The sequence below is a fragment of the Thermobia domestica genome, chromosome 17 (assembly GCF_964235325.1).
Source record: "Thermobia domestica chromosome 17, izTheDome1.hap1.1, whole genome shotgun sequence".
NCBI lineage: Eukaryota > Metazoa > Arthropoda > Insecta > Zygentoma > Lepismatidae > Thermobia > Thermobia domestica.
The window spans coordinates 177,476,173-177,483,677 of record NC_137470.1 but is presented as its reverse complement, the minus strand read 5'-3'; positions in this window follow the sequence as shown (position 1 = coordinate 177,483,677).

The window sequence follows — 7,505 nt, the reverse complement described above, 5'->3', positions numbered from 1 at the left end:
ATTTTGCTGACACATTGTTATAAACAGATTGTAAGTAATGCGCGAAGGCCTGAGCAATCTCACTGTCCTTATTTAGTACTTGCCCATTGTATGTCAAGGAGGCTGATGACATATGCTTGGTTTTGCTTTTGACAAAACTACAAAGTTGGCCCGGATCATTATGAATAGAAATGATCCAGATTCTAGAATGAATGTTTTATATGCAATTGATATGTCGGTCTTTATCCGTTTACGTAACTCATGAAATTTTTCACGATAATATAGGTTTGCAGTTATTCCACTTTTCCATTTCTTATGATGATATGCTTTGGATTTTATTTTTTTAAATTATACTATAAGTGAACCAGGTCGGAAAATTTCCATTAACACGTTTCTTAAGGGGGAATACACATGCTAAATACATCATTAATCATGTTGTAAAAGTTGGATAGAACACTATTGATATTCGTTTGCGAGAGACAGCTCCAATTTATTTTGTGCAGTTCCACGTATAATTTTTTGAAATCAGCCTTCTTAAAGTTGAAACCAGACTTTAGCTTCTTTGTTTGCTTTCTTTGGAAAGTTTAATGGGATAGAGACACTTATTGTTGGATGGTGTCTGTCTTCCTTAGTAACAAGAGGAAAGTCTCTTTCAATGAGAACCTTATCAATATTTGATAATACTAAATCTAAAGTTCGGCTGTTACTCTTACGAATATTATTAAATGATGCTAAATTATATAAGGATATAAAGTTATATATTTTTTTTACAATTTGTTGATGATAAGAAATCAAAAGCACAACCTGTTATTTCAGGAATATTGAAATCCCCTATGCAGAGAATGTTGCTACCTATTGGGCAATTAGTCTTAATAAATTGACAGAATTGTTCATATATTTCTACATTTGATTCGGGAGGAATGTACACTGCACATATGAATAATTTAAAACAGTGAATTATAAGTTTGACTAGAACACATTCAAATTACAAGTCATACGAATTAACAAGATATATATTATGATTATAGTGTGTTGTTATTATGACACCCCTCCCTTACATTGATTAAACAGTTCGAGATTTCTATCCTGGCGGAAGATTTTGTATCTATTATCAAAGAACTCTGTATCGAAATGATTTTCGGTTAAGAAACTCTCAGTGATTATAATAACATCATAATTATTTGAGAGTACATTTGTATAAAAGTCTTGAGCTTTGGAGCGCAAACCAAAAGTATTTTCATAAAACACCGAAAACATGCATATTTGCTTCAGAGACTTAACTTCCTGAGAGGAGGGTTCATGCATGTTATGTTTACAGAATCCGGAGCTCGAATTACACTCAGTATTTCCTGGAATTTCTTTTGGTGGAGGAACGCTACTTTGGTCGCTACAGGTGATCAGTTGTTTTGTTCTACTTACATGTTGCAGTTCCTGAAAACACAATTCTCATTGGTTTCTGGTCGGTTTACGCTTCACTGACGCAGAGCAGGAGGATTGGGCTCTGGAATTCTGTTGTTTTCCATGTTGAATGACAGGTGCCCTGGGGGGAATTATCAGTATTATTGGGTGTTTCTTGCAGAGCAGTAGGGGGTGCGGTCACATCTGGTATTTCACTTTCAACACGTTCCCTTTCTTTTTTTCTAACATTTCTGAAAGTGTGTATTTTCTCCCGTCAATGTATAAATAACGATAACTTATATAGGAAAGATTTCCTTGATTGCGAGCTTGTGACATATAATATCGAAGACTTCATCTCGCATTGCATACGAATAATCTTGTTCTACATAGGTATTTGTTCCACGCAGCTTTTTCTTATTTTGTAGAACCGATTCCTTCTTTCTATCACTTAAGAACTTGCACACTATTGGACGACACCTGCCTGGAAGTTTTCTGCCTGCACGGTGACATCTCTGAATGTCCTCGTCTGAAAACTCCAGCTGGAAACGATCCCGTAATAAATTTCGCTCTTTGTTTTCAGTGATGCTCCAATTTTCACCTTCTTCTTCCTCAACGCCATAGAACACTAAATTCTGCCTTCGACTACGATTCTCCAGATCATTCATTTTGTTCTGTAGAAATGAATTGTGCTGTTGAAGACTATTTAGTACACTTTTCACTTGTACTAGTTCATTTTCCGGTACACATACAGGATTCACTAAAGTCGTCATCGTATTTACAAGCAATTTCCTCGTCATAAATTCTGTTTATCAGCACTGGGTTAACTTGTTCCAATCAAAGAGCTTCTAAAGGAGCGCTTTGTACTTTGAAGCCAAAACTAAGGGGAGGATGAGTGACCGTAGGTGAAGGGGAAGTAGTCGCTAGCACAGCACTGCTAGCCTCTAAAGAACTTTCAGTTACGAATCACGTGACAATTGCCAGTCTGTTTGATGAATCTTTGCACAGTTTGTGGCCGAATAGTGTGAAATATGACAATATTTTGCTTTTTCTGACTGATGGTGCTCCTTATATGAGGAACGTTGGTGAAGCTCTTTTCTTATGTTACAAAAACATGATACACATGACATGTGTCGTACACGCCCTACATCGATTTTGTGAAAAAATCCGAACCCTTTATCCTAAAGTAGACAAGTTAGTGTCAAATGGGAAAAAATCGTAAAATCGCAAACTAGAATTGAACTTTTCAAAGAAACAGATCCCGATCTTTCACTTCCTACAACATCCGTAATCACGCGATGGGATACTGGCTTAATGCAGTACTGTATTATGCGGATCATTTTGAAGCACTTGTATCTGTAGTAACTAAACTAAACCCAGACGGTGCTTCATCCTTTTAGTAAATGACAGTGGCTTGAAATGTGACTTGGCTTTCATAATAACCAATTTCGATTTCTAGACTCACTCTATAAAGAAACTATGGGAGATTTATTGAGTACTTCGGGTAAAGGAGTACAGTGTATTGAAAGAAAGCTAAATGTTCTTTCTGTTTAGAAAGTAGAAGTCGTAAGAAAAAGAATTTAAGGGTTTGTTTGAGAAAAACATTGGCTATAAAACCCCATAGCCAATTCTTCTGAACTATTGGAAGGCCAAAACACAAGTGATGGTGCGAATATTTGTAATATGTCCCTTCTAAAATACGCTAGGTTAACATCGTGTGATGTAGAACGTTCCTCTTCTCAATATAAGGCATTATTCCGTGACAAAAGGCATAGCTTTACGATGGACAATTTAGAAAAGACGTTAGTTATTCACTGCAATGCCCATGGAATTTCGACATCTGATGAATAGGAGCTATTAGTAAGTACAAGTATTTATTTTTCTTCTGTTGGGCGTTTTCCCACACTTTTCCTTATTTTTTGTTAAATATATATTTTTTTTTAATTTTTAGCACATAAAAATAAATATTTTACAGTTTTTTAGCACATACAAATCCGGGCCCTATTTATAAGTATATCTATGCTATGGGTGAAGTGACTTAGCTTTGAATGTAAACGCTGTTTGGTGTGCGCTATAAACTCTCTATAGTGTTTGCGGAGTGGTCTAAATGGCTCCAAGGAGTTGTCGGAATTCATCAAATTCGTTTTGTTACATTTGTGGAGAATATATAATAAAGAAATATCAGCAGAGCATAACAAACTTTGTTTTTTTTTAAAAAAAAAAAAAAGTGTATTTCGCTTACTTTGTTGTAAAACTAAGTGACCCAGATAAATCCTGGACTACCCACAAAGTATGTTATCCATGTGCAGAAGTGGAAGAGCACAAAACAACCTTTCGTTTTGGTGTGTCTATGATCTGAAGAGAACCCCGAATTCACATTGATGACTGTTATTTTTGTTCATGCAACATGCAAGAGTTTAACAAAAATATACAGTATATATAAGAAGAAGAACCACATTGTTTATCCAAGTCTACCTCCAGAAAGACACCCTGCTTTGGATTGCTCACAAATACCTGTCCAACCCGTTCAGAAATATTAGAGGATACTAACCTAAGTTCTGAAGAACATGTTGATCAGGATGCAGACGAATTTGAAGATATTGCAGGAAACAATGAACCTGAGTTATTTTCGCAGGCAAAACTTAAAGATTTATTTGGGTCTTACAAAGGAATGCGCAGAACTACTGCATTCTCAACTGATGGAAATAAATATTTTGGTACCAGGTATTACTTTTCCTTGGTTCAGAAGAAGAGATTTCATTCCTTAATTTTGTGAAGCAAAAATCCTATTACACTGTTGCAATATCACTGTGTTAATGGAGAAGTTGAATAGGTTATGGACTGGAGACTGTTCATAGACTCTTCGAAAAGAAGCATTAAAGCAATGTTGCTACATAATGACAGTAGATACGCCACAGTTCCAGTTGCTCACTCTGTGTTTCTAAAAGATCTCTGTAATCCTCACAAAACTTAAGTACAATGAACGTGGCTGAACAATATACAGAGATTTTAAAGTTATTTCCATGATTCTAGGACAACAGGTAGGTTACACAAAATATCCATAGTTCCTCTGCGAATGCAAGGATAGAGCTCATCACTGTATCCAGAAAGTTTAGCCACCTTGAATATCCCTACAGACAGGGGAAAATATAATATGGAAAAGCATAGTTGATCCTAGTAGAATCCTGGTGCTGCTACTTCATATTAAACTTGAAGTCATGAAACAGTTCGTAAAAGATCTGTCAAAAGAGGGAGAATGTTTTCGATACTTGACTGAAAAGTTCCCACGACTTTCAGAAGCCAAATTGAAAGAGGGTGTATTTATTGGTCCAGACATCAGAAAACTAATGAATGATAATGAGTTCGCTGACACAATGACCGTACCTAAGCAACAGGCTTTTAATTCCCTTAAAAAAGTCATTCACAAATTTCTTGGTAACTTTAAAGATCTTAACTTCAAGCTCATTATAGAAAACATAAGAACCTGTAAACATATTGGATCGAGATTTATTTGAAAACTGAAAGGTAAGCTGTAAACTTTTCATAAACTATGTTCATAAAGTAAGAATATAAATGTTGTCTTCTATTGCAGCTATGACTCTCTTTTATTCAGAAACCTTACGTGATACGGAAATATGGATGTTATTTTTGGAATTAGTGTACCAAAATACATAAAGATCAGCGATTATATTTTAAACACTTTTTAGTGACCTTGATTTTGCAGGCTAATGTTATCAATCAGCAAAAAATGAAATGATATATTTAGTTTTACGAAATACGGTCATGCTCTTTAAGCTAAAGGAGATGAAAGAAAAGAATGATAATGAAAGAAGTAACGGAATGAAAATGTCGGAAGAAATAGGAGGAATTCGGGAAAACCCGTGAACACACCATTGACTACCACAAATACACTTGGTGAGTAATGAAACCAGGGGTCTCTTTACAACGAGTGAGCGCTCTAACATTAAGTCATCGCACCAACTTATCAATCAGTAGTTTATTTTCAAAATTCTATACTGACCTTAAAAAAAAAAGAAAGAAAAAACCTAGTAAATTTATTTCGAAAATCAATCTTGTTCAAATTTTTCTAGAGGATGATTTTATATCTCCTAATTTAATTTGTTGTAAAAGATGAACTGGTTTATGAGCTGTGCACTAGAACTAAATGCTCAAGATTCGTTTTTAGCGTACTACATCAAAAACATCATTTCTTTAGGTATACTATGAATTCGCATGAGAAACATGGATTATTAGAAGACTTCTGGAGTTTCGAAATTTGATACCGATCGTTTTATTACATTAGTCGAAACGATTAGTCAGTAATACATTCTTTCAACATTATGAGGAATAAAACTGAATTGTTTGGTATACATAATATATTTTAAGCAGAGAAACTTGTAATCGGTTACTCAAAATACCAACTATTCGCGGCTCTTAAACATTATCTACGAATTACATTTTATGATCTTCACGATTTGTACTCTTCTTTAGATGGTATAGTATGCTGGAACTGTTTAGACATTACGCGGCTTACCTTAAAAAAAATGTAACAGCTTTAGTCTTTTCAAAATAAATCTACTCCAAGGACTTAACCTTCAGAAATGGAGGGAGATACTAACTCAAAAGGAGCATTCCAGAAACTGACAATTTTAACGTAGAAATCGAGAAAATACTAAAGATTTTAACAAGTTAAATTTTGTTGAACACTGATTTAGGTGTGCAATCAATTTCAGGTCAAAAATAGCCATAGTTAAAGAATCATTCAACAAGAAAAGATCACTGTTAACTGGCAGCCTTAATATTCAACTTAGGAAGAAGTTGCTCAAGTGCTATATATGAAGCAATGGACTGTATGATTCAGAGACTTGGACATTAGAGAGCTTTGAAATGTGGTGTTGGAGGAAGGTGGAGAAGATAAAATGGACAAAGAACGTAACAAACGAATATGTTTTAAAACGGATAGGAGACCACAGGAAGCTATTAGCCAACATCCTTTGTAGGAAGACCAATGGAATTAGACACACCTTGCGAGAAAATTGTCTTCTTCATACCGCCATAGAAGGAAAAATGGAAGGAAACCGAGAAATAGGAAGGAGAAGATCACAACTCATGGATGATTTGAAAAATAGAAGAAAATATTGGGAGTTAAAAACAGGAAGCTGAAGATCGAGAAACGTGGGAGAAACATTTCCAGGAACAAAAATGAGTGCCTCATGAGTTGACAAGGTCTAGCAAGAATCGCCGCCTGGAAGTATGCATTTCTCTGAGCCAAAGGATAACCTGAAAAGCTTCATGCATCAGATTGTAGCTTCAGATAAAAATGGATCTTTCACTAAAATCCTTAACTGTCAGTAGTACGGATGATTCGTCATGTCTTTCTGAAGCAAGACTAACCAATCAATACAAATCGTCACATTGTTTAACTCCATGAAATTCACTTCAAATTTGTTCCCCAACATCCAGGAATAGTGAACAAAAACGGAATCCTCATGTTTAACAACAATGTTCGCCACATATCGCGTAAAGGACAGTGCAGTTTCTTCATGAGTTACAGTAGGTAATCATTCTTCAATTATCATATTGCGCTTATACATCTAACACTTACCACTACTTCTTCCGGCACTTTGACAACTTCTTGAAAGGGAAGATCTTCCCTGATTAAAAGGTGGTGCAACGTGCGGTTGACGACTTCTTCGCATTCAGTCTCGAGACACCTTTTCGAACAGAATTTGTTTCTTGGCTAAGGAATGGTAAAAGTGCTATTTTGGTAAACCAAGTATTGCAGTTATCATTTTTTCGAATTTGAAAATAATGCACCTGGAACGGACATTTCATTCGCACCAGCCTTAATTTGTTCTATAGTTTTCCCTTCTTCCACTAAAGTACCTTCAATTCAATGATATTTGGTGTTATATATATTTTGTAGGCTCTTTATTGTGTTTCTCTTATGGTTTCACTTTTCAATCACTACCTAATGATACATTTAACGAAAGTGTTAATTTTTTACTTCCAAGCGACGAAAGGAAGAGAAGAAAGTTTAGGAAAAATAAAAAAGATCATGAAAAATAAAATCGAATTCGAAATTTCAACGGATTTATACGTTTCATGGCTCATAGATATTGTACAACTAG